Below are 27,697 nucleotides of genomic sequence, written 5' to 3'. Positions count from 1 at the left end.
GACGCGAAATCGCGCAAGATTCGACGGATAGCGCCGCCTGTAGATGATGGCGATGCAGCCAATAAACGTTACGTGCAGCAGAGCGTGCAAATTTTGAAAGATCAGCAGGATGAAATCGAGAGAAAGATGGCCGCATTCCAGAATAACGTGCAAATTACCCTAAACGAACTTCAAAAGATGATTCAAGATGTAATTGCGAATCATCGCGAATAGATAAGAACGTACATCTGATCTCTGCGTCAGTTGCGCGTCAGCGTCATGGCTAGTAAGAAGCAATCAACTGAAAAACGGAGGCTGGTGGAAGAATTACACGCTCCTGCGACAAGAAATTTTTCGCGAAGACGCGTCATAGTGCGCTGATACGATGACCTGTGGCAGGCGGATGTGGTCGAGATGCGTCCATACACGCGATTCAACAGAGGCTACTACTACATACTCACCGTTAACGACGTGCTGAGCAAGCACGCATGGGCCGTACCGCTCAAGGCCAAGAGCGGAACCGAGGTTACTACGGCGATACCGAAAATAATTCGAGACGGCGGAAGATGCCCGAAAAATCTGCAGACTGACAAGGGCAAAGAATTTTACAACGCAAACGTGCAGAAACTCTTGAAGAAACATAATATCAATCACTATTCGACCTATTCCGTAATGAAGGCATCGGTCGTCGAACGATTCAATCGCACGCTTAAGAACGATATGTGGAAAATGTTTACGCTCAACGAAAATTACAAATGGATCGACTCGCTGCCGGGTCTCGTATCGGATTACAACGCGCGAAAGCATCGAACTATCGGCATGCGACCCATCGATGTTACCCCCGCGATCGCCGACAAGCTCCTAACAACGGTGTACAGCCACGTAAAGATCGCTGTTCCCGCGCGATTCAAAGTGGGCGACTCGGTACGCGTGAGTAAATTCAAGACAATCTTTGAGAAAGGATACACGCCAAATTGGACCACGGAGGTGTTTAGAATCGTCAAAGTGCAGAAAACTAATCCCGTGACGTATCTGTTGGAAGATTCCTGCGGAAAACCCGTCGCCGGCGGCTTCTACGAATACGAGTTACATTGCGTTGCCAATCCCGACGTGTATCTCGTTGAAAAAGTTTTGCGCAAAAGGGGGGATGAGGTTTATGTAAAGTGGTTAGGATTTGATAATTCACACAATTCATGGATACACAAGAATAATGTATTGTAAAAATTTATTACAATATAAAAACATATTATACATACAAATGAGTCATTTATTTTCATACATATCTAAATGTATTTACAATTGTATTTTACAATGGTATTTTATAATGCCCCCATGGCAGCGTCTCGGCAGAACCGGGTATAATGTATCGTTTATCATCGTACGGACTTAGAGCTATTTTCGTTTCGGACACGGTGTATACCTCGTGCTGTTTGGATCTTATGCAGGCTTGCTGTCGCGTCATTTCAATTTCGTCGCGCAGACACCGCGTGTAATCGTCGAACGTTATCGACCTGGCTACGACGTTACTCTTAACACCTTTAGCTTTTTTCATATCTTTCTTACCGTCTACTCGCAAGGCGTACATCTTTGCTCTAAGCCCGACGAATTCGGTCATTATCGCACCGTTATTTTTGTCTTTCATTAAGCCCGGAACTTTTTTATTGGCGAGTGAGATACCGTACGCATTATCGACCGCGTAATCGCTAGTGTCAAATCTAATAATGTGGCGCTTCATGGTGTCATACACATCGTCGCACTCGATGTGATAAATGAGACTGTCCGTATCGGTGTACGTGACTTTACATTTGTCGCGATACAACGGTAACATGTACTCGTGATGAAATTCGTACAAACATGTCTTGGATATATCGAGGATGCACATACCCACGTAGATTGGTTTGTCGAACTTCACCTCGAGTTTTTGCATTTCTATTGCTACTAAATTTTCCGAAAAGACGCTTCGGCTATGAAAATTTGGTTTCGCGATCAATGCCTCCGCGCCGTATCTACCCTCCCAATGAGTCACGAGTCGCACGTCAACGTGATTGCGCACATTCTCCATGGTTTTGCCAAACACAGCATTGTTCATCAATTTGTATAAATTTTTCTCGAAATCATTCTTGGCCAATGTTCTAAATTTCGTATTAAGTTCTATATAATCGCGAAGCCATGGAGATTGCGCGAATTTCAATATGCGGTGAATCTTTGATATACGGAGACCGTGACGAGTGCACTGCTGCAGGTTGCGATAATGTATTACATAACGTTTCTTATCGTATAATGTTGCGAGGAGCTTGTCCTGTCGCTTACCGGGTGGTTTATCGCGCGTCGGACAAAACGGTAGATCAGTGTGCGCGTCGTGAAGATGTTGCGGATATTCCAAGTCGACTTCGAGAATGTAGCCTATCGTGGAATCCACCGCAACATCCATAACATTAAAATCGGTTACGTCGTCGACCCATTGAAAATCTGCGTAAGGCAATGGTTGACACATTGCCCAGCCGTATAAGTTGTTTACGTCGAAATACATCAGATATGACGACGGTTTCGATGGATCGTACGACTGCATGTACTTGTTGTTGGCCAGCGCGTATCTGTTTGAACATTGACTCAAACCGCCGCGTATGCCGCGTTCGATAAACATGACCATGTCAATGTCGGTGAGCAATTCGAAATTGATACGTGTATGCTTCAACATAGCGTCCCACGTAAAACCTGGTAGAGTATAATAATATGCCGGATCGAGTCCATAACTCGCGACGCAGCTATCGCGAAAATTTTCAAAGATATCGGCCAACAGCAAGACATCGGTTTTGAGATATAAATCGCTGTAGTCACCGAGCGTTCGAATGGAGAACCACTGCCAGACGTTGACGGCGTGCGCGTAATCGCTCTCGGATACGGTGTCACCTGTCAATGAACTATAAAACGAGTCGCGCGGTGGTAAACGCGAGTCCTCCAACTTTTCGACGCAGTCAATGTACTCATACGGAAATACGCCTTTTCGTGTCAGCAAATCAAAATTTTCTGCGGATATTTTACAAAATTCGCGTTGCAATATTCGCAGTTTATCCTTGCTGAGATAAGATGCCAATTTGTCGAGACTAGCGGTGAGAAACTTGTACGAATCGATAAATCGCAATTTGACGCAAGTTTTCTTATCTTTATCTTCGGTACTTTTAACGTTTTTCGTAAATGAAATGTATTTCTCTTTTGTGATTGGGAGTAAGTCTACATGTCCTTCGTACGCTGTTGCTATTTCCGTTATAATAAAATGCGCGTCGTAGCCAGATAAATTATGAAAAACTATGGGAATGCAATGCGAATCTTTGTAGTTCAGATTACAGTTTGAGTGCGCGGGACCTCTGTACTGACCGGTCAAATGACAATGATCGCGTACTCGCACGTCGTCTGGCTCGAACGGTTTTTCGCACACGTGACAGTGCGTTGCGCTGTTAAACTTTTCCCACTCGTCTCGCGTGAACTCCGCCATGGGTATATTAGTGGACAAGATTGTCTTTACGTCGTGAGCTAAACGTCTTAGCTCCTCGGCGAACCACGCGACGCAATCCTTATCGCGACGAAACCGATACATTGATAATGAGTCGTCATACGAGCAACGCACGTAGTACCCTATGCTAAACACGCGATGATGTTGATATGTGTACCTGGACGATTCCGGATCCGCTTCCATCTTCTCCAGGGTACATTCCAGGTCGGCGTATACGATAAACGGAACTCGTTCCTTCCTGTTGTGATTCTTGAAAGCCAACCACTTGTCGTTATCGCTCGGTAACTTGATCGCGCAGTCGTTCATCTCCCGACAGTCGACGGTGTGGGCTTCCAATTTCTCGCTCGTGTAGAAATAGTGCAAACATCTGTAAATAATAAAATTTTTTTTATATATCTTTTATGTAAAAATTATTTTTATTTTTATTAGGATGTATACTCACCGATCGCAAAAGTATTTTTTGTTTCTATTCTTGCTCAATTGCGAGCTCACGAGGCGGGACAGGTTCTTGATCCACGCAAAATGTCCAACATTGTCGTCATGCACGTACAGCAGATTTACATGCCTGCCCATCTTTCGACCAGTAACCCGTATTGGCAGGATTGCAAGTTCCTTGTTTTTTTTCTCGATGCTGTAGACGTTGATGGAGATGTCGTTGTAATTTTCAAAATTTTTAATTTGATCCAACGTCATTGGAAACTTAATGTTTGTAAGATTTAGCACCGACGTGTAATGTGGATACGACGATTCCCGTTCTGCATTTATTTGGGCTGGATGCAGAGCAGCCACCACTGACCATGCGAAACATGCGTTGTCCATTGATTGCACGTTTATCACCGCTCTCTTCAATTTAATTTCTCGCGGTATTTCCACAAGACACCCAGCGTGCAATGGATTATATTTGTTTACGTTAACAATCAAATTAAGTATACGCAACAACGCCCATCCGCTATCACGTTCCTGGAATTCCTCCAGCTTTGCTAGGGTAGGCTCGATGACGTGTCGCTTGTACCACTCACACAGATCGGACTCACGGAAGAGTTCACAGTTTCTCGTAGCGATACTTTTATTCGCGCGTTTGTCACCCGCAACAAATTCACCATTAAACATTGTGTTTATTTTTACATTGTCATGTCGTTGCATGACGTTCCGCACACGAATGAGTACAATGTCTCTCGCATCTTTGAAAAATTGATGAGGGTCAATGTGTTTGGAATTTATTACCACACCGGTCAGTATACGACTTTCAAAGGCCGTATCTATCTCGCGCCATCTGAGTCCTGTCTCACTCGCACTGTATCCTGCACCCACATGCACGAAACGTTGACGTACCGAGTCTTTCAGACCTTCGAGTCGTGCGATACAGGCGACCAACGACTGTTTGAGACCGATCGATAATCGCGGCCGTTTAATTCGGCTTTGTTCTTCCAACGATTCGATAAACTCGTCGCATCGTTGCTCCCACGCGGCAAAGTCTTCCCTCGAATTTAAAAGGGTGGATTGCTCCAACAACTCTTGCTCCATGTTCCTCTTTATGACACACTTTGTTGTACTCGCGACTTCCAGTCCTCGACTACTGAGCGTATCCCCCAGATTCGTCAATTTATATTCTACTAATGATGCATCGTTTGCTTTTTTATCATATCTAATTTCATCTCAGCATTCGTACATTTGCGCCTTCCGAAAAAATGCAAAATTTGCAGTTTTACACGTGTGAGATGAAATCATTGCGAGACATGTATGTTCTTGAAAACGATATCGCGCCATTGACTTTCGGTGATTTGATCTGTATCAATGCAGCAGCCGTACATCGGCGCTATTTGCAAAATTTGCAGTTTTGCACGTGTCCGATAAAATCATCGCGAGACATGTATGTTCTTGAAAACAATAACGCTCCATTGACTTATGCGAAATTGCAAAATTTGCAGTTTTGCACGTGTTCGATAAAATCATCGCCAGACACGTCGCGACATGTTCTTGAAAACAATAACGCTCCATTTACTTATGCGAAATTGCAAAATTTGCAGTTTTGCACGTGTTCGATAAATCATCGCAAGACACGTATGCTCTTGAAAAAAAATCATATTTAATGCCCGATGAGGTGATCTCATCACGAATGTTCTTTACAAAGATATCACATTTAACATATATGTGGTGGTGGTCACCATGCAGCAGCCATACATTGGCGCTATTTGCAAGATTCGCATTTTTGTACGTATAAATGTTCTGCGAGGATTCTAGCGCGCAGTCAAGAGTTTGATACGGTTCGAGTACGTCGCAAACAGCCTCCAGTTACGATGAACACTTACGGTGCGAACTACTACGTTCCGATTCAGGATGAAACGTGCGAGAAACAGCACAATGAGTAAGTATTGCTAATTTTCGTATATACTTGTGCAAAAAAAAATCTTTTATAAACATAATTGTATTTTTTCAGTTTTGATAAACCTCGTTATACGCCTCGTATTTTGGGAAGAAGATTTGCCTTGACATCGACAGCGTATAAATTTTTGGATGTTGGAATCAACGTGGGACCTATGTCCTCTGTGGATATACTTATTGGTGATAACCGAGGCAATCGGATAATTCTGCCTCATGCAACGTGGGTGACATTCATCGAAAAACGTGCAGATATTCAGCGACTCGTGCAGTCGCCAGCGCCATCATCGCTAGCGTTTCGAGATCTGGAACTCGTTAAAATACGTGACGCAGATATTGTAAAATTGACATCGTGCGCCACCAGCTTGTACATGAAACCATCAACCGTACTCTTCCTGTTCGAACTAGAACATTGCGTCGAGAATTTGTATTTTCAACTATGCCAAAATGTTCATGGCGTAAGTGAAAAATTTAAACAATTTGTAGCCATTTTACGCCAAAATTGTATCGCCGATAAATGTAATGCAGTTAGAATCTTGCGTGAATTTTATGATAAAAATTCGATTATTGATTGTGAACTGTTGGCGTATGCTGCAGATAATATTATACACGATGCATTATATGAGAAATAAATGTATATTAAAATGCATATCACTGTATCTAAAATTATCTTTCCTTCTGTCTACCGTTCCCTTGTCCACCGTCAGCGGTTTAGAATTACAGAGCGGTAACTCTCGATAAGAATGCGCGTGCCGCACTCGTCGCGCGATCATTAAACGTTTTCTCATCTGTCTCGTATAAATTATTAAATATTCTTCCTCTTATTTCCAATAAATAAATCACTTAAAATAATATAAAAATGATCTAACTATAATGGGTGACGGGAGCGCGAGAGACCGCGCGCGAGAGAGAGAGAGATAACGCGAACGGGGGAGAGGGATCGCGCGCGACCGGGAAGACGCGCGCGAACGGGGGACGGGGGCGCGAGAGAACATCTACGAGGGGGAGATAACGCGAGCGGGAGCGTGCCGTGTGACGTCACGCGGACCGACGCGGCCGTTGCACGCGGGTCCCCTCACCCCGCGGCGCGGCGAAAACGCGAACGCGGGTCCCCTCACCCCGCGGACCCCTCTCCCGCGGCGCCCGAAAACGCGAACGCGGGTCCCCTCACCCCGCGGACCCCTCCTCCCGCGGCGCCGGAAACGCGGTTTCCCCCCTCTCCCGCCCGCGGCGCGGCAAACAACGCGGTTTCCCCCCTTCTCCCCCTCCTCGCGGCGCCCGAAAACGCGGTTCCCCCCCTCCCCCTCCTCGCGGCGCCCGAAAACGCGGTATACCCCCCCCCCCCCGCGGTATATCCCCCCCCGCGGCGCCCGAAAACGGGTCACGATAACGAGATCCTGTCGATTATCACACACACACACACACGCACGCACACATGGTGACACACACACGCATGCACGCACACAGAGTGATTTAGGACTAACGTAGCTTACCTACTATCGCGCTATTAATATCCTAAATTTTGCATGTTTTAACTTATGGTACTATACAGGGTGATTCGGAACAACCCGGCGTCCTTGTAAAGACGTATTCTTGAATTAATTCTGAGACGATTTTTCTTCTACGAAAATTTTGTCCGAAGCTTACTTTTTGTATTCGTCGCGGGGTCGCGGGAGGGGATATCGCCCCCCCCCCGCGAAGATCGTATAAATAAGATGAAACGATCGATGCTTACATCAATAATCCCTCGATTATTAGAAGCGAAGGAACACAACGACATGGCAGCGTATACAAATGAAGAATATTACAATATGCTGATGGCACTCGGTGAGTGTCAGGGGCAATATCACGTTGCTGCGAGAAGATACGCCGAATTATATCCGAACCGAGCAAGACATCCCAGGCCTAGCGTTATACTTGAAGCAGCTCAAAGATTATATGAAACCGAAAACGTTTTACTAAAGAAAAAAGACACTGGTAGACATCGTGATGCAAGAAACTTACGAAACGTGGAAACAGTCCTTCGTGCTGTTGAGCAAGAACCTGAAACTAGTATTCGGGACATTGCTCGACAGCACGAATTGTCTTATTCCACCGTCCAAAGAATACTCAAAGAAGAAAAAAAGCACGCCTACCATTACACCCGCGTGCAACACTTGCGGCAAGAAGACTATCATCGGAGGAAGAGATTTTGCGAGGATTTCCTGCAAAGAGTAGACAAAGATCCAGAATTTCCTTCTCGTGTAATATTCAGTGATGAATCGCTGTTCACACGAGAAGGAGTTTTTATCTCACACAACATGCATGTGTGGGACGACGAGAATCCTCGAACGACACGACTCAGAAATTACCAAGTTCGTTGGAAACTGAACGTCTGGGCTGGAATTATGGGTACAACAATATTGGGCCCAGTTATTCTTCCAGAAAGACTAAATGGCGCATTGTACGTGGAATTTCTGGCCGAAAATCTGCCAGACTTTTTGGAAGAAGTACCGTTATTAAATAAAAATAAAATTATATTTCAACAAGACGGTGCTGGTCCACATAACGCCAGAATAGTAACAAATTTTTTAAATCAGCATTTTCCCGAACGTTGGGTGGGCCGGTATAGCCCGATACGTTGACCTGCAAGATCGCCAGACCTCAATCCACTGGACTTTTTCTTGTGGGGCTACTGCAAGGAAAAAATTTACAAACAGCTTCCCGAGGACGTCGAAGAATTAAATAATAAACTTTATTATGCCATTTGGTCAATCGAGGACGGAGTTATGGAGAAGACCCAGGAAAATTTACTGAGACGCATTAGAGCTTGCATCACAATGGACGGCGGACACTTCGAACACTTATTATAAAATAAAGAAAAGTGTTCTAAAATATTAATCTGCCCTTTTCAGGGCAACCAAATATTTTATTCGAGAAACATTCTCTTTGAGTTCGCAAATTATTTAGAAAAATTTGACATTACCTACATTATCTACGGTTCACTTGGCAGTACGAGTGCCTCGTAGCGTTCCACTGTCGGTCATTTACATTAAGCCGATAAGTCAGACTTGACGAGAGATGCCGTTCACTGTAAAAACATAACCTGTCTGATTGTTGTCATCGAGCACAGTCTCCGCGTCTCCGGGTTACGCGCGCTGTGTATGTGTAACGCGTTTCTTTCTACGAATAATTTTTAGTCGCCGAATAATTAACCGGTATTAATTAATAATAATGAATCGATAGATTCGTTCGTAAATGCCTAATTCTATCGATCAAGTGCGTAAGTAAATCCGTGAAAGTGTTGATACGTGATACAATTTATAAAAGACGGAAAACTTCTGGTTGATTATTGTGATTGCGCGTGTGTTCTTTCTTCGAATAATTTTCAATCGCCGATTAATCGGTAGTGATTAATAGTAATGAATCAATAGATTCGTTTATAAATCACTCAAGTGCGTGGGTAAATCCGAGTATGTATCACGATACGTCATGACCATTTATAAAATCAAAAAACTCTGGCTTATTATTCGGTGTGGATTTGTTACATGAGAACGTGAGGTGCGATCCACGATGAAATTATTCATCCGTCAAGCTACAGCAGTATGAAGACATCGAATCTCTACAAGGTAAGTAAGTGAGTGAGTGAGTGAGTGAGTGAGTGAGTGAGTGAGAGGGACCGTGTATGTGCATAACCAATTATTGAGATTCCATAAGCTCAGGCACTCGCAAGTCGTATTCTTGCGTAAAGATACATGGCAGTCTCGCGATGCGCTTATACTTGGCGCGAGACACTGCCGTGTCTCTTGATCAGCGCGTGTAGCTGATCGCAGCGAGCGCTCTACTTAACGCCCGCGTCGGACGGTGAGTTGCGCCGCCCCTGCCTACCTTCTGTACGCGCCCCGTTATTGGCTAAATATTTTCTGCAATAATTCAAAAAGTAAGCTTCGGACAAAATTTTCGTAGAGGAAAAATCGTCTCAGAATTAATTCAAGAATACGTCTTTACAAGGACGCGGGGTTGTTCCGAATCACCCTGTATATAATATATATATACAGATTATATCCTCTTCTAATATTAGTAAATAATAAAATATGGTAATATATACAGTACTACAAGTTAAAAGATGTAAAATTTAGGATATTAATAGATTTATATATATATGATTTTATATGAGGTTATATTTATATATGATTAACTATGTTTATTATATTTGTAAACTTAGAAAAGTTAAGTAAATGTTTATTTTGACCAAAGACTAATAAGAAGACTGCTTGAAATTGTAAAGGAGGATAGCTGCTCGGGGTGGTATGGGGCGCTCCCCGGATTCGCGAAAGTTCTATTCGAAATGACTCAAAGGACCAGAGGGACCGTCCCTCACGAAAGCAAAGCGAATAAGCAAACGATCATGCGACTCACCGTATCGTTGCCCCGAGCTCTCCTGGCCGTAGAGTTCGTCCTTCCTTCTGGCTATGAGTGAGCCCTCCGTGATAGCGGGAGGGCTGTGCAGGCAAGGCAATTTAGCGTGCGAATCACGTGCTCAAGCAGGCAGGCAGACAGTAAAGACAAGCAGGCAATGCAACACTCTGCGGCGGTCTCCAAGCTCGATCGCGTCCGAAACGATATGCGTGTTAGTCACTTCCGAACGATGAGTGATTATTAGAGGCTGGTGTGTCCTCTCGGACGACTTAACGGGGATTGTTCTGACGACTTGACTCGATCACGTCAGAGTGAAGAGTGACTCTTCCGGCACTTCCTGGCTCGCGCACCTGTGAAGTACGGCGCAAGCGAGTACCAACTTCTCCATAATTAGGCGTGCCACCCGCGGGCGGGCAGGACGAGTCGGGTGAGTCGCGCGAATATTGACAATACATTGATCGTGATCCGCCAACGTTTTGCGCAAGTCGTCCACGAATCTGGAGTTACCGACGGTAACATCAATCGTAATCCTATTTTACTGGCTAATGCGAACAATTAAACAAACAATTAAACGAACTATTAACGAAAGCGAACTGTTAAACAAACTTAAACTAATATTTACATGTGAGCGCCAAACAATAGCAATAAATATACTTTTTATTATATATAGTACTTTATTCGATTCGGCCTTCCAGCCTAAAATCCGGGACTTGGTTTACACTTCGTTACTTAACACTCACTCCTCCATCCATACCTTTTTCCTTTCTCCTATTCTCTCTCATTTTTCCTAATTCTTTCATACATTTTACATTCTCTAACTTTCCTTCCTCTCCTAAAAAATCCCTCACTCTAATCCTACTCTCTCTATCTACATGTGTCATTATATGTTCAATCGTTCCTTCTTCTTCTTCACAAATCTGGCATTTTCTTCTTTCCTCCGCCGCCCAGAATCTGTTTCTTTCCTCTTCGTTTCCGCACCTCCATCTCGCAATCAACTTTTGGCTCCCTTTGTGCCCTTTTTCTCTCAAATATTTTGGCCCCTCCTGCGCCATTATGTCCTTATATCTGCCGTTGTATCTCGTGCTTCCTATCTTACTATCCATCCATTGCCCCAGTCTCTCTCTCTCTCTCTGTCCTATTATTTGACCAATATCCGCCTCACTATCCCTTAGTACTTTTATTCCTTCCGAACTAAATCTATTTTGCCTATAAAACATCTCTCTCTCCTCCCCCACCATGCCCATTTGTCCCTCCTTCTCTTTTTCCTTCACGCATTCTATTACCAATTTTCTCTCCCCCACCCTCATAGCCTTTTCCTCAAATCTTACTGCTCTATTTCCCGCAATTGTACTAAGCTTTACTCTCCCCGTTTCCTTATAAACTATATAGTCCGGCGTACAGGAGTCAAGGTTAAGGGTCCACTTTACATACTTTTTATGTATTCTTTCCAATTCTTTTCTTTCTCCCCATCCCCAAATCTCTGCCCCATACATTATAACCCCAAGCACTAAATATTTAAATAATATCATCCTTCTCCTAAAGTCATCCCTGAACCTCCGTTCCCCCAACCCCCACACCTGCCTCATCACTATATTTGCCTTCTTCTTCACGCTCTTAATCTGTCCACCGTCACTTCCATTTCTCCTCAGTTCGTATCCCAAGTACTTGTATTCCCTTACTTCCTCCAATCTCTTTCCTTCCCATTTTCATCCCGCCTCCTTCCCTCTGCCTCCTCCTCTTCTAAAGCACATAATCTTCGACTTCTCGGTGTTCAACTGCAGTTTTTTTCTTCTTAAATATCTCTCCAGTCTCCTTATCATCTCCTTCATTCCATCCACACTTTTTGCCAGCAACACCAGATCATCTGCGTATGCCAGCGTCCATATTCTTTCTGTTCCAACCCTCATGCCTCCCGCCTGTCCTGTCCTCATCTCCTCCTCCACATCTGCAATCAATATCGAAAACAGTAGCGGACTCAGAGGGCACCCCTGCCTTACTCCTTTCTCCGTCCAGAACCAGTTGGAGATTTTTCCGCCCACTCTAACTGCATTCTTCGTTCCTTCATAAATTTCCTTGACTCTTTCTATTATACCTTTTCTTATTCCTCTTTTCTCCATTACTTTCCATAATATCTTTCTATCCACTCTGTCGAAGGCCGCCTTTAGGTCCACAAAGAACCCATATACCTTTCCCCCTTTCTTCCTCAATTCTCTCTTGACCACGTGCTGTAACACATACACGTTGTCCATCGTCCCTCTGCCTTTCCTAAACCCTGCTTGGGTTTCCGGCAGAATTTTCTTCTCTTCTACCTCTTCCCTTACCCTCTCTGCTAATATCCCCGCATAAATCTTGTACGCAGTACATAACAAGGAGACTCCCCAGTAGTTTTCCACGTTATTCGGGTCACCTTTCTTGAAAATTGGGGATATTAGCCCTACTCTCCATTCTTCCGGAAAGCCTTCTCCTCTCCACACCTTTTTCAGGATTTCCTTCAGCTTTTCCTTTATCCGTCCATCGCTGAACTTCCACGCCTCTCCTGCTATCCCATCTACTCCTGCCGCTTTTCTCCTCTTTAATTTCTTAATCTGTTCTTCTATTTCTTGATCCTGGATCTCCAGCTCTCCGTCTTCCTCCTTGCTCCTTCTTCCCACCTCCTCTCTCCTGTCCTCTTTACTTCCTCCCAGTAGTTTCATAAAATGCTTTTCCCATTCCTCCATCTCTATATCTTCCTCAATGGGTACTCTTTTCTTCCTTTCCTTGTTTATTATCTTCCATATTTGCTCTTCCGTTTTCGCGTTTCTCACTTCTTCCTCATATTTCTCTAGTCTTTTTTCTTCTTTCCTTCTACACAACTCCCTAAATTCTCTTCTTAGTCTCACATATTTCTCCTTTCCTTCTTTCCCCATTCTCCATATTTTGTATGTCCTCTTCAACCCTCTCTTCTTTCTCTTACACTCCTCGTCCCACCAATCCTTTTCTCCTATTTTTTTCCTCCTTATCTTGATCCTTTTTCTTACCATACTTTTTTCTACCGCCTTCTTCAAGTTTTCCCACACGTCCTCCACTTCTTCTCCCTTCACCTCTACCTCTTCTGCTTTCTCCTTGTACTTCTTGATACTTTCTTTGTCCTACTGTATTATTTCCTTTGTCTTCTCTTGAGGATCCTCCTCTAATCTTTCTAATCCTCCCCTTATTTCTACCTCCAAGGGTTGGTGATCCGACTCTACCCTTTCTCCAATTGTTAGTTTGATCATCCTATCCCACGCCTCTCGATTCACCACGATGTAGTCCACCACCGATGTTCCTCTTCCTCCGGAATACGTCCATTCTCCTTCCTCATCGCCTCTCATATTTCCGTTCCCTACCTCCCATCCCCTTTCCTCCAGCATCTCTAAGAATTCCTTTCCCTCCGTATTTATTACCTCGTCCTTGGAGCTTCTCCATCCTTCCCCTTCATTGCCCCTCTCGTAATTCTTACCTTCCCCCCCTATTCTTGCATTAAAGTCTCCCCCTATACATAGAATTTCCTCTTCCCTTTCCTCTACCATTTCCTCCAACCCTCTTCGTAATGTTCTCATTTTTTCCCCATTATATACCGTTATTATTCTCCATATTTCCCCTGCTACCCTTAACCTTCTCTCCTGCATTCCGTTTACAGATTCTACTTCCTTAATATCTATCTCCTCTATCTCCTTTCTTACACCTGTTATTATACCTCCTTTCGCCCTGCCTTTACATTTCTCTCTAATCGCAAATTGACATTTCCATACAAACTTCTTTGGCATATTCCTTTTTATCTTCTCCCATTCCTTCTCTTCTATCCACGTTTCGCATAGACCTATAATATCGAATCCTTCTATGTATTCCCAGAATTCTCTGTCCTTCTTCTTCAGCCCTGCCACATTCCAGAATATCACCTTTATTTCTGCGCTTGCATCTCCGTTTCCTTTTCCTCCCCTCTTCCTCTTCTTTTTGTCCCCCGTTGTTCCTTGCACTTCTATTCCTTCATCTCGGCCGGTTTTTAAAAATTCCCCCTTTTTCTTATTTCCTCTGCCTCCTCATTCCACACATACATCTCCTTCTTTATATACATTTTTGTATATCCTACTTTTACCTTCTTTCCTTCTACTCGTTCTTTTCTTGCCCGTTCTCTCAATTTCATTTGCACATCCCTCTCCTCTTTCGTCAGGTCATGATCAATGAATATGTTTCCACCGAACAATTTACTCTTCTGTTTCATTATTGCTTTCTTTCCCTCCCAATCTTCCATCTCTACAATTACTGCTTCTTTTCCTTCCCTGCCTACCACTTGAACACCTTTTACATTTTCTTTGGTCCCAAATTCCTTTTCCAGAAATACTTTAGTCTCCTCCTTTAAGCTGTTCTTCCCCTTCTTCAGTCCTCTTATGATTATGTTGTTTCTTCTCTCCTTCTTCTCTCTCTCATCCATTATTCTTTTCAGCCTTCTCACTTCTTCTCCTATCTCGCCCGTCGACCCCCTCTTATCTCCTTGTCTAAGCTCCTGTCCTTTCCACCTGCCTATCCGTTCCGTCACTTTTTCCGTTATTTCTTCGATCTTTTCTTCTAACCTCCCCTTTCCTCCGTCTCCTTGTCTCTCTAGTTCTTTTACTCTTTCTTCTAGTTCCTCTATCTTCTTTTCCATTCTTTCTTCCCTGGCCTTCCAGCTCTCCTTTAATTCCCTTATCTCGTTCCTTGTGCCAGCTATCTCTTCTTTTAATTCTCTCAGTAATGCTATCATCGCTCCCTCTTTACTCTTCCTCTCTTCTTTCTCATCCGTATCTCTCCCCTTCTCTCTCATTCCCTTCTCTCCAGGTGGTGATCTTTCCATCTTATTGCTCCTTTTGAATATATCTGCTATCTGTCTCTCTAGTTCTTCCCTCTTTCTCTTCTCGTTATACGTAAACTCCGTTATGCTTGTTGAGTTCGCTCTCTCTCTCTCTCTCTCTCTCTCTCTCTCTCTCTCTCTCTCTCTCTCTCTCTCTCTCTCTCCTCTCTCTCTCTCTCTCTCTCCTTCAATTGGTTTTCTCTCGGTCCTCTTCTATCTATTTCCTCGTCCTTCTGCATGGTGTACGCACGGGCCCGCCGCGTTACATGCGGACTCGGCCTCCCTCGCTACCGCTCGCTTGTCTCCCTACTCTATGCTGTATGTCCTCTATGCTCTATGCCGTACGCCGCATGTACATAGCACAAAATCCCTAATTTATCCCTAGCCTTTCCCCTCGACCCTCTATCCTAACCTCTCACCTATTCGTATCTTTACCCTTTTGATTAATTCTCACCCTTCGCGTCTCCCTGTTTCCCTCCACTTCTATCGCCTCCACCGCCGTTCGCCTCCCCTCTCCCTCTATCCTACACTCCAAATCTATCTGTGAACGCAGTCGTTAGCAATATCCTACGTAACGCTCGCTCTCCGCACCAACTCACACACACATCCACTAACCAAGTCCAATATACTTTTTATTAATTTCTATTTTAGTTTACTGCTTGTTCTTTTAAATATACATACATATTATATACTTATATAAAACGTTATTTATACATATAATATAGATTTATATTTACTAAATATGTCAGACTTATATTAAAAAAATAATTGTAATATCACTAAGGAGGACGGGCAATAGCCGCTCCCCTGAATGTGTATTCATATTGCTGTTACGTCCAACCCCGGGAATAGAGTAAGAAAACTGGGAAGCGAAGGAAAGGCTAACCAGTGGAGCAGGGGGTACGGAAGGATGCAACCAGACGCTTAAGAATATTTCTCGCAAGTACACACACGCTCTGAGGCGCGTGGCGCGAGCAGAACGCACTTTCGATGGCTCAGGAAGGGTCAACGTCCGTAGGGACGGTAGGACGCCTTCCGTGAGCGGTGCGATCGTCGGTCCTCTTTTAAGTCAGGGAATTTAATCCCTTTAACTTAGGATCGGACCTCGTGCGATTTCGAGAGGTGGAAGGGTTTTGAGAGGGAGGTCTTATTTAAAATAAAGAAATATTTAATTAAATCTTACAAACAATTAAACATTTATTACAATAATATAATACTTGTTGCTGACATTGAACAAATTGAACATTTATTATAATAAAATAATACTTGTTACTGACATTGAGTAGAGAATCAGGTATTAAGATAAAGCGGAGTGTATGTTATTTGTGTGTGTGTAGTTATCGCGGGTGTTACATTAGTGCGGGGGCGATCGGGCAGGATTCTTGAAGTCGAAACCTATTTGGAAATGGACATCCTCCCCGCTATTATTACATCGAGATCGGCATTGAATTACATAATGGTTCAACTAAGTGTACGTGTGGTGTATATGTGTGTATTTGAAACTAAATTAAGTCGCAATTAAAATAAAATATAAAGAGATGTTCGCGGGGTGAAAACAGAGAGACAAGAATTTATGCATGGAAAATAAAGATACCGCCATTGAAATAAGGTTAAGGTTGTTTAAGGTGTTTTAGGACGCTTGATTTTACTGATTCCATAACCAGCTTGTTCCGTCGATTTCGTCGATATAATTGACGTTTAATAAGACATAATTGGAAATATAATTTATTTAATTTTAAAATAACTATTATGTCGGATTTTACTGAGGCATGAGAAAAGAGATTACTCCGAGTCCGCCGATAAATCAGCTAACTCGGGAGTAATAGGGAAAGGAGATTACTCCGAGTCCGCCGATAAATCAGCTAATTCGGAAGTAATAGGGAAAGGAGATTACTCCGAGTCCGCCGATAAATCAGCTAATTCGGAAGTAATAGGGAAAGGAGATTACTCCGAGTCCGCCGATAAATCAGCTAATTCGGAAGTAATAGGGAAAGGAGATTACTCCGAGTCCGCCGATAAATCAGCTAACTCGGAAGTAATAAGGAAAGGAGATTACTCCGAGTCCGCCGATAAATCAGCTAATTCAGGAGTAATAAGAAATCAGAAGGGGCTAGAAGATTTGAAGGAACATGTACCCGAGAGACTATCCGAACACAAGAAAATAAGGGTAATAAAAAGAAGTGTGTATACGACTTACTACTTGGCGCTGATCAAATTGAAGTAGATTAGCTGGATCTCTTTGGGCCCTGTGGATAGGCTCTCGTCGATACTCAATGAGTTTTAAGTTCGCGCACAGAATTAACTTAAAACTTAAGATCGGATTTGAATGTAATACTGTTCGTAAAACGGAAGAGAGGCGAAGTAAATTGAACTGAAGAAATGAACCGGAGGAAAGAGAATTTGATCTAAGAGATGAACCGGGGCAAAGAAGTGAACTGTCTGAAGAGGAGCTGAACTAAGAGAGGGAGTCCCGTGATGTCGCGATTTATATAGGAAAGTTCAAAGGATGGAGAGAGTGGATTTTGTTGTGGGAGGTGTCTGGTTTTCGTTTTGGGAACTTCTGGTCGGCGGGATGTTTCTAATTTTTGGTTAGAGGATTTCTTATTGGGCGAGATGTTTCTCACCCAAGAGGTAGATTCTTAAGTCTTCGCCTATCCTAGAGAGCTAGAGACGGTTATTAATTTTTCCGGTTTTCCATTGGTGAGTCCCCTTGTAAGGCCCCCACTGTCTTATTGGGGGTGTAACCCATCGCTTCTTCCAGTGACTCATTTGTTTTCGACTATCGCCGATTTCTCTTTTATTAGGGTCCCTTATTTATCTCGCGAGCTTGCTCCAATTACTGACAGACGATGCATATCCTTCTAATCTTAATTGCAGTTTTATTGCAAACAGACCTCCGCCACGTGCCTTTACAAGATTTCTAAAGGCACGTTTTAGACATCGTTTCTGTTTGTCGGAATATTGCGCGGGTAATTCTGGCATAGTCGCGCGATGCAATAAAGATCCCCATCAGACCTTGTCTGGAACCCTGGCAAAAATGAGAAGTTTTATAAACGTTTGTTTGACGTTTACGTGAGCGTTTGCGGAAGTTCGTTGAGAGTTTAGAAACGGTCAGTAGAGAGTTTGTAGAGCGGTAATTGCAACGCTGCAGCGTTTGAAAGGCGTTTGTATATAGCGTTTTTGAGAGTTTGCACCATAGACATATTATATCTAGACCGAGCATATGCCCAAATTTGAGGAGTGGGGGTATAGGCGACGTAGAAAGAGAGACACTCTGTTGTGTGGCTGTTCGTTCTCTCTCGTTTCGCGCATGCGTACGCAAAATAAGCGTGATGGGAGGGAGGCATTAAGAGGAGCGAGGTGGAACAAGGAACTGAAACGACTGAAACAGAACGGCTAGAACGAGCTCTGACTGTTTTTGTCGGTATTCAGGATCCCCTTAAGAAAGTAAGAAAAGTAAAGAAAAGTAAGTAATCATGTAAATGTAAAAGTAATTAGGTAAATGTAAGAAGTTAAAATAACAAGTTTCTTCTTATTTTATTTCGACATTGCATATAAACGTATAGAGAACGCGAATACTTCGGTAAAGTAGAAATGGTGTAATTTATCATGTTACGGGTGGTAAATTAAATAATATCGTAATGTTTTATAGGATGTAGTGCCTGGTCCTGTAGAAAAATTACTAATAAGACTTTTAAATGAGCGAAAGCCAAAAGTTTTTCCACACGCTTTGAGATGTTTTGCTTGTACGCTCCATTTTCACTCCCCTGCGGCATACTCATTCCTAAGAACAACGTTTTTAAAATTTCTTCCACATCCAACTACTATTCGAACATGGATGCGAAATATTAGTAGCGACTCCGGTATATCTGACCAAGCATTAAAAACCGTACGCAATGTAGTTCGAAATGCTCGCGAAAAAAAATAAGAAAATAGTGTTCAATTTAACTTTCGATGAAATGAGTATTAGAAAAAGTGTTGATTGGGATGGACAAAAATCACATGGTTTTGTTGACATCGGTGCCGTTGCTAAAGATAAAGTGCCGCTTGCTAGTGAAGTTTTTGTCTTTATGTTAGTTGCAATAAACCAGAATTTTAAACTTCCAATTGCATATTACTTCACTGATAAATTAAATGGCCGTGAAAAAGCAAAGTTATTACAGACTATTTTATGTGCACTTCATGAAAACGATCTAGATATTGTCAGTATTACGTTTGATGGAGTATCTTCCAATATATCTATGTGTGAAGAATTGGGCGCACGTTTGAAACAAACTGAAATTGAACAGATTGTACCATATTTTGTCCATCCCGCTGATGAGTCTAAACGTATATATATTTTTTATGACGCGTGTCACATGATAAAACTTGTTAGAAATGCACTTGGTAAGGAAGACTTAAGTGATAACGAAAATCATATAATTAGTTGGAAATTTATACGGCAATTAGTTTCGTTACAAGACGCGGAAAAATTACACCTTGCGACTAAAGTTAGAAGTAGACATGTATACTTTTACAACGAAAAAATGAAAGTACATTTAGCAGCACAAGTTTTCAGTAATTCGGTAACTGCTGCACTTGGGTTTGGAGAATATGACTTAAAATTACCTCATTTTGCCGGAGCTTCAGCAACCGCGACATTTTGCAAGACATTTAACGACGTATTTGACATATTAAATTCTAAAAATTTAAATAATAAAACAGAAACCAAACGAGCAATAACGAAAAATAAAATACGTATTTTAAAAGATAACATTGAGAGATTTGTTTTATATATTAAATCTTTAAAAATTAAAGACGTTCCTGTACTTCAAAGTGTACGAAAAACAGGCTTTATTGGGTTTGTTATTGATTTACAAAATAGTATTGCTTTAGCAGAACAGCTATTTAATGAAAATACAATAGAGTTTTTGTTAACATACAAATTATCCCAAGACCACATTGAAACTTTCTTTTCTTTGATTAGAAGAATGAACGGTTGGAACAATAATCCGAGTGCAAAACAATTCAAAGCATCTTATAGAAAAGTATTACATTTAGCAAATGTGTCTGTTCCTTTAAGTGCAAACTGCATTCCACAAGACGACACTGTACTACTTAATGTATCTAATAATGAATCTGTAAGAAACGAGCAAGAGTAACTGCACATAGTGTACAACAAAACGCAGATAATGATTCTGAGCAAGATGCTGCAAATGCTATTTTTATGGATCATGATTATTTTAATCAAAACAATAATTGGTTCTTAACTGAATATGCTGAGGAAGTTATTACGTACATGTCTGGATTTGTTGCTAAAACTATTACACACAAAATTGATTGTTTATTTTGTAAACAATTGCTCATTGCAAGCGAGGCACAGAAAGAATCAAACACATATACTGGTAAACTGTTACAGCGAAAAAATCGCGGTGGTTTGTATGTAGCATCACCTGATGTTATTATAATATGTAAGAACGCAGAAAAAACTTTCAGAAGTAATCAAGACAAATTATTTACAACTAAAAATATATTAAATGTTTTAATATGTCAATCTTTCCGCTCACTTCCTTCATATGTATTTAATACAGATAGACATATTTATGAACAGTATCTATTGTTTGATCACCGAAGTCAAATAATAAAACTAATTTTGAAAACTTTTTTCAACGCGCGTCTTAAACATGAAAGTACAACGCTTACAAATTCCATCCGAAGAATAAGAATGAAAAACAATAAATTAACACTTTTTCAAAATCAATAGAATTCGAATTATAATACTGAATAAGATACATATGGTTAAAGTTTTCTCTGGTATTTTAAAAATATATAAACAAAACTACTACACATTTTTAATACTACAACATTTAATGTTATATGTTTCTATAACATTAATTGTTAATATTCATTTTATGTTAATGTAACACATTAATACTATAACATTTTATATGTAAACGATAAGTATATATCCTAATAAACACTAAGCAACAGTTCCAATACATCTGTCATTTTATTTTGTATTCAATTATACCTTAATTATTTTATATATTTATTTATAATTATACCTTATTTATATTTATTTGCTATTCAATTAGACTTTATTTTATACATCGCAATTCCCTGAATGAGGTTCCTCCGCCTTTCTGCATATCTTTTGAAAAACTATAAACATATAATACTTTACATTATTTTGATTTGAAGCTGAAGAATATTTATATATAATAAATAAATATATATGTAATAAAATCTAACCATACTCAGATTTATTATACATTACCTGTGAAATTGCCATGGAAACGAAGGATTCCATTCTTTGTAACATATGTAGCACTTCATAATTTTTGGCAATTTTAGCCACACTAACTTTTGCTATAAAATATTAAAAATAATTATCACTTAAAATAGTAGCGATTTTAAGATTATAATAGCTCATATATATATAATAACCAATACATACAACTTGTGTTTGTTCCTAATATCGATGGTATTTACTTTATGCCGTAGCTGCAGAACCACAGAGTAATATGCTTTTTACGTATAAACAGATATTGCTTTTTACGTCATCTGTTTATAGTATTTATTAACGTTTGATATATATAGTCACCATCTATATACCATAGAGAAAGAGAGTTTTCACGTTCCCCAGCACTTTATTTCACTACTTTATTTTATTGGCGTCCTTTTATAAACTTGAATAAATACCGATAAACAAACTCGCCGTAAAAAGCATTATCTTTTTATATGTAAAAAACGTATTTACTCTGTGGTCCTACAGCAACTTCTAGCCGTTTCACGTTCCAAGTTTTAGTTTCTCGTTCCACCTCGCTCCTCTTTCTTAATGCCTCCCTCCCATCACACTTATTTTACGTACGCATGCGCGAAACGAGAGAAAACGAACAGCCACACAACAGAGTGTCTCTCTTTCTACGTCGCCTATACCCCCACTCCTTAACGCTCGGTCTAGATATAATATGTCTATGGTTTGCACAGCCTTTACATGACGTATGACGTTTGCTGAGAGTTCTTTAAAACATTTAGAGATCCTCTGTTAAGCGTTTAATAAGTCGAAAGCGTTTGTTTTCATCATTGGAAACTGCGTGCAGCCTCTATTGAGCGTTTAACGGGCGTTTACTCTTGTCGTTAGAAGAAAGTAAAGAGCGTTAAATGTTAAAATCTGCTTTTCGCCTCGCAGGGGGTCTGCTTATATATGCGGCTGGATGTATTTTAAATGCGAGAAAGATGCGCCGTCTAGCGGCATTGTCAGAAGAACGTTTGCTGAACGGAGGGAAAACGCTTGTGTTACGGAGTCGGGAAAAGCGTTTCTTGGGCGTCTCCAAGCCGTTTACATTAACGCCTTACAAAACGTTCACTGCGCCTCTACAATTCGCCACATCGGAAGAGCGTTTGCTGAACGAAGTGAAAACGCTTGTCTTACGGCGTTGGGAAAAGCGTTTGCTAAACGTTTGAAAAGTCTGACAGCAAACTCTCTGCACGAATGCGTTTCAGCGTTTACTGAGCGTTCTCTGAAAAGCGTTGCCTCAGCATTCCAGAACTTTCATGAAACGTTATATACAGCGTTTTATAAGCGTTCTGGAAGCGTTCAAAACCCAACAGCGTTGTGTAAGCGTTCTTATAAAGTTTGAAAGCGTATAAACTCTCAAAAAACTGTCAACGCTTTATAAAGCTTCTTATTTTCGCCAGGGAAGTAAGGCCCCTTTGACGCGTCGCACAGTGGGCAGAAAGTGCCTCTTTTTGGACAAAAATCTGCTGACAATTCAAATCTTCATCGATTTTAATTAATTTTTTTTTAAATACTCGAGGAATCATCCACTATAATGTGTCACTGCTACAAATGCAAAATAATGCGATCTAACCTCACAAGAATCCATCAAGTCCCCTGCAAAATTGGAGACACTTAACGTCGAAATGCCTAAACTCTTAAAACCTCAACCTTTATACCCTAAACCTTTAAACCTTAAACTCTTAACCCTTAAAAACGTAACAAAGGTTATATTTTGCTGTCGGCATTAGCATTACCCAATATGCACCACGTGGAGGTTGCTCGATCAGTCTTTGCACATCATTTAGCCTTAAAAAGGGCCGATTTTAGATTTATGTTTATTTTTTTGTTTTTGAAATGTTTTTTTATTTTTAGATTTATAATTTTTTTTAATTTTTAATTTTTATGATTTTTTTTTAATTTAAAAAATTTTTTTTTAGCGTAAGTGTGTGTTGTCCGTATGCGTATGTATAGGTATGTGTGTGACAGTGTGTGTAAAGGACCCCGCACAGACTACATGGAAATCTGTCCCCCGGTGAAATTGGCTGAAATTTAAGTATGTTGTTGTCCTCGACGTCCTGAACAAAAAACTCAATGGGCACGACTCTCTAAATTCAGTACTTTTCTGTCCAGAGACGTTTAAAGTGGAAACCTATGACCACATGCTTTTTCATGAACCAAGTATATATCTCTCTCCACACACACACACACACACACACACACACATATTCACATATACGTGTGTGTGTGTGTGTGTGTGTGTGTGTGTGTGTGTGTGTGCGCGCGCGCGCGCGTGCGCGCATGTGTATGCGTGTGTATTCTTGCGTACGTGTTTCATGTAAGCACGCTTCCAATCTACCTTTCTTCTTCTATTACAATCTCCACTCCATCAATATTTTCTTGATTTCCTCTATTCGCTGCATCTGTAGTTGCATTTAATAAACTTCTATCTGGATATTTTACACCCCTCTGATAACGCGCATATCCAAGGTACCACAAAATGCTAGCCACATGGGCGCATGTACCTAATGTTCTTGCACCAGATTGACAAGTGCAATAATAACCATTTATTACTTCTTGTTCAATTTCATTTTCGGGAACATATGAAATAAAAACTTGATGCTTTGTGCGATTCCGAAATCTGGAGTAAACTCTCACTCTTATGAGATTGTTCTCTTGAAACAAAGTATCGATTTGCAATTCATCGTCGTCATCTCTCTGCAGTTTATCTTGAATATATGAAGGTGAGAGATTGACTTGATAAACGCCTAAAGTCAAATCTCGCAAATAATCTATTTCAAGTCGTGGAAATGTTGGAACTTGTTCATGTAATCTTTGCCATTGAGCATTCCTATAACGTAAATTGTCAATATCTACTCGCGCTTGAACTACATTAACATCGTTCCTCCGTTGGAGCATGTTTCTGGCGACCTCAACAGTTGCATTTTGCATATTAATTGGAGGATGATATCTATTTATTATTGCACCTGCTATTCTATAATATTCTCCAATATGTTTAGCATTTTGAATATTGAACGTATTGCCGAGCATTTTAAAAATTGTTTTCAAATGCCCATTCCTTGCTTCTACAATCCATCTGACTTTTGTAACAATGCGAGTGTCGTTTGCCTGCACGGTTGTTAACTGTTGTTGCCCTCTTTCTAGTAGAGCAGGCATTTTATAAGTGATACGAAAGCGATTAAGAAATGGGATAGCATCTCTGTACCCCCTATCGACTAGAAATATATCGCCGTTGTGGAACCAGTTCCGTAGATTTTCCGCATCCCTCTTAAATTCATTTTGAAGTATGATGGCGTCATTGTTGTATGAGTCTGAAAAATATGGTCCCAGTATTGATAAAATATATCCATCTGGTGCTAAAACAAGCGTTGGCTTTAATAAATGTCTTCCTTTATGGATAGAATAAGATTGTCGTAGGACACGGAAGTTACTACTCTTATGAATATAGGCATAAGTGCCATCCCATATAACAATGACCTTCGGTATATTGGGCTGGTCATTATATAGCTTATTAGCAAATGGTGTCACATGGCGATTGATGAATTCTTCTCTACCGATAGCTCCTACTCCCATGTTTTCACGCAAAAATCTTGTCCCGAGTGACTTTCTGACATTACATATCGCTAAGCTAACAGCTTGCCTGCTTGAATAATTGAAAATAACTTTCAAGAATTCATCAGATAATCCTTGTCTTAACTTGCATAAAAATGTCATTAAATCTCTAGTCTTAACGTTCCTGACACCTTCTACATCAGGCACGGGATCACAGAATGCGAAAAGATCTTCAAACTGTTGTTTATTTAAAGAAAATAAGCATTTGAATTCTTCATCATTTAAGTTATCAATATTTTCTAATCTGGTCTGGGCTTTTGCCTCTTTACGAAGATGTTCCAAGAAAAGTTGTAATTGTGGGCCTGGGATAACGTAAGGTCGATTAGTATACGTCAATCCAGGAATGAGACCTGAAAGGATGCGTCCATTTTGATCTAGATGACGCTCACAACATCTAACACGATCAGGAATATAAATATTTCCTTGAACAAACACATGGATTCTACATTCAACAGATAACTGAACTGTATTATCAACGGCCTGACATACAATACAAGCACGATTTCTATGTTGCTTTATAACATTCAATCTCAGACATGAAGGATCATTTCTAATTGCATTTATTTCATTTACCACAGATCGATTACAATTAAAACAAATCCTAGTATTATTTTGAATATTTATATTTGGCAAATTGTTATAATTGCGTCTAAACATTGCAATTTCTTGTTTAACTTCATCATCTCCTATACGGGGCATTTGTTGTATATTGCCCAAAAGATTGCAAATAAAGCATCTGAGTCTCTGAGCCATTATATATAAATATATATATATATAAATATATATATATATATATATATATATATATATATATATATTCAATTCGTAATTAGAAGCCAATAACGGTCCCTATACGTATAGAATACAAAATGTATTTCGTTTGGATTAGCGAGATGCGTCCGCTGAGCGGGGAGGGGGTGGCTTGCGCTTCGAGTAGCTCGTGCGTAGCCGTAGCTGCTTTAAAACAATTTCAAGCGCGCGGCGAGATGCGCTCGCCCAGCGATTGAGATAGCTTGGTTCTCTCTCGCGGAGAATTGTTTTCAACTCGCGCCCTCTCTTGCCGACCGAAGAGTCACGAATAAGGCGCAACAGTAAGTAAACACGGTCGGCAAGAGAGGGCGCGAGTTGAGAAGACCCTGTATGGTAGGAAGAGAGGGGAGTCGTGTGGCAGAATTTTATGTTACAAGACGTACGTGCTTTCTACACGGGCTCTACCACACGTGATTTACTTCCTCCCTCTGTCCCGTAACATAAAATAGTTCTATCCTGGTGCACTTAATCCTGTGGTAAAATTTAATTTATTATTCCTGGTTCAAGTATATACACAACATCACGTAATCATTCGTCATGTAATCTGGTTTTTAAAGTTAGCGCATTTTTGAAGTTTTTTAATTTTGTCAGCGCACTTAGATTTGTCATTCGACATTGTCCTGTATTTATTGGATTATTGAAGAATAAACATTTGTGATACAAATTCCCCCACTCTTTGTGTCTAGATTCCGGACGTGGAGCAACATCCGTTATCATTTTCTAAGGTCGCTGATTGACTTTTCCTGCTTACTCTTCTTCTCGCAAAAATGTCTTATAAAGTTAAAAACTTGATTTTATGCAGAAGTATTTGAAATAGTAATCCTATTACGAATAACAAGAACAAGATCAATGTTATGATGGAGAACATACGCACAACCAATTGTTTCTCCGCGAGACAATTGAACTCTATAAAAAATCGACCTATAGCTTTCTTCCTCAGTACAATAAAATGTGGAAAAAAGTGTCTCGAAGAAGAGATCTTTTCATGATCAAGTATGAATCTTTTTTGCAGAGCGATTTCAAAGTTCAATTTGATTCCAATAATGATGATTTCCTAACAATGTTCTAATTGATCAATCACGCAAATGATTCTACAAAGTTGAGCAAAGGTCGTCCACGACTATCATATGATGAGGGGTCAACCAAGACCAAAAAAGGCGCATTGAGGAACTCGTTTCTAGTTGTAGCGAAGAAGAATTAACAAGAGCACTCACACTGAAAAAACAGCGATCTGCTAACGAAACTGTGACCGAAACAGCAGATTACGCAGAAAATGATAATATCAACAATGTCTTGGCAATGTACGTAGATTTACAATTAACCAAAAGAAAATATAAGAAGCTAAGGATACATAGCGTAAGCATTAACCTTGGTAACGACTACCCCACTTATGCTACAATTATGGGTGCTAAAACAAGCTGTTATCCAGAGCATATAGAGGTATCAGATTCAGGAGCAAGTGTGCACCTTATATCTCTATTGGAACATACAACGAAGAGAATACTTGCGCAACTGAATCGAGATAAATTTGAAGAACTAAGTAATAAAAAATTATTACTTATCGGAAAGTGGGGCATGGATGGTGCTTCTGGTCAGCAAACAACGAGACAGAAATGGAACTCAAGGCCAAGCTCCTCCATGGAGAACGTCTTACTGGATAACTTAAACACTCATGCAGATGATACAGAGGATGTGGATGTGGGTGATAATGATGCAGCTGTATTTATGATCTCCTTTGTTCCACTTCAACTTAAAGCTAATAATCTCGTCGTTTGGAACAATGAAACGCCCTGTTCTCCTCATTTCTGTCGACCAGTAAAGTTCCAATTTATTAAAGAGAATGACTCGCTTGTACGTGAAGAATATCGTCACTATACGGAAC

The 27,697-nt window shown here is 40.8% G+C and overlaps 1 long non-coding RNA gene across 2 annotated transcripts; it reads right to left on the bottom strand.

The window, feature by feature from the left end:
• Positions 1 to 19,919: 19,919 nt before the first annotated feature.
• On the bottom strand, positions 19,920 to 21,944 carry LOC139779904 (uncharacterized). 2 transcript variants are annotated; one of them, XR_011720049.1, is made up of 4 exons: positions 21,550 to 21,944; positions 21,370 to 21,461; positions 21,158 to 21,254; positions 19,920 to 20,231 (listed from the first exon to the last, which is right to left on the bottom strand). It is a non-coding gene; the product is annotated as an uncharacterized lncRNA (long non-coding RNA). The 2 variants fall into 2 exon arrangements; XR_011720048.1 differs by lacking the exon at positions 19,920 to 20,231 and having other exon boundaries at positions 21,084 to 21,254; positions 21,550 to 21,943.
• Between the last annotated feature and the right edge of the window lie 5,753 nt (positions 21,945 to 27,697).

The sequence above is a fragment of the Temnothorax nylanderi genome, unplaced genomic scaffold (assembly GCF_030848795.1).
Source record: "Temnothorax nylanderi isolate EJ_2023f unplaced genomic scaffold, tnyl_v1.0 TNYL_tig0249_pilon, whole genome shotgun sequence".
NCBI lineage: Eukaryota > Metazoa > Arthropoda > Insecta > Hymenoptera > Formicidae > Temnothorax > Temnothorax nylanderi.
This window is presented reverse-complemented; position numbering and strand designations above follow the sequence as displayed.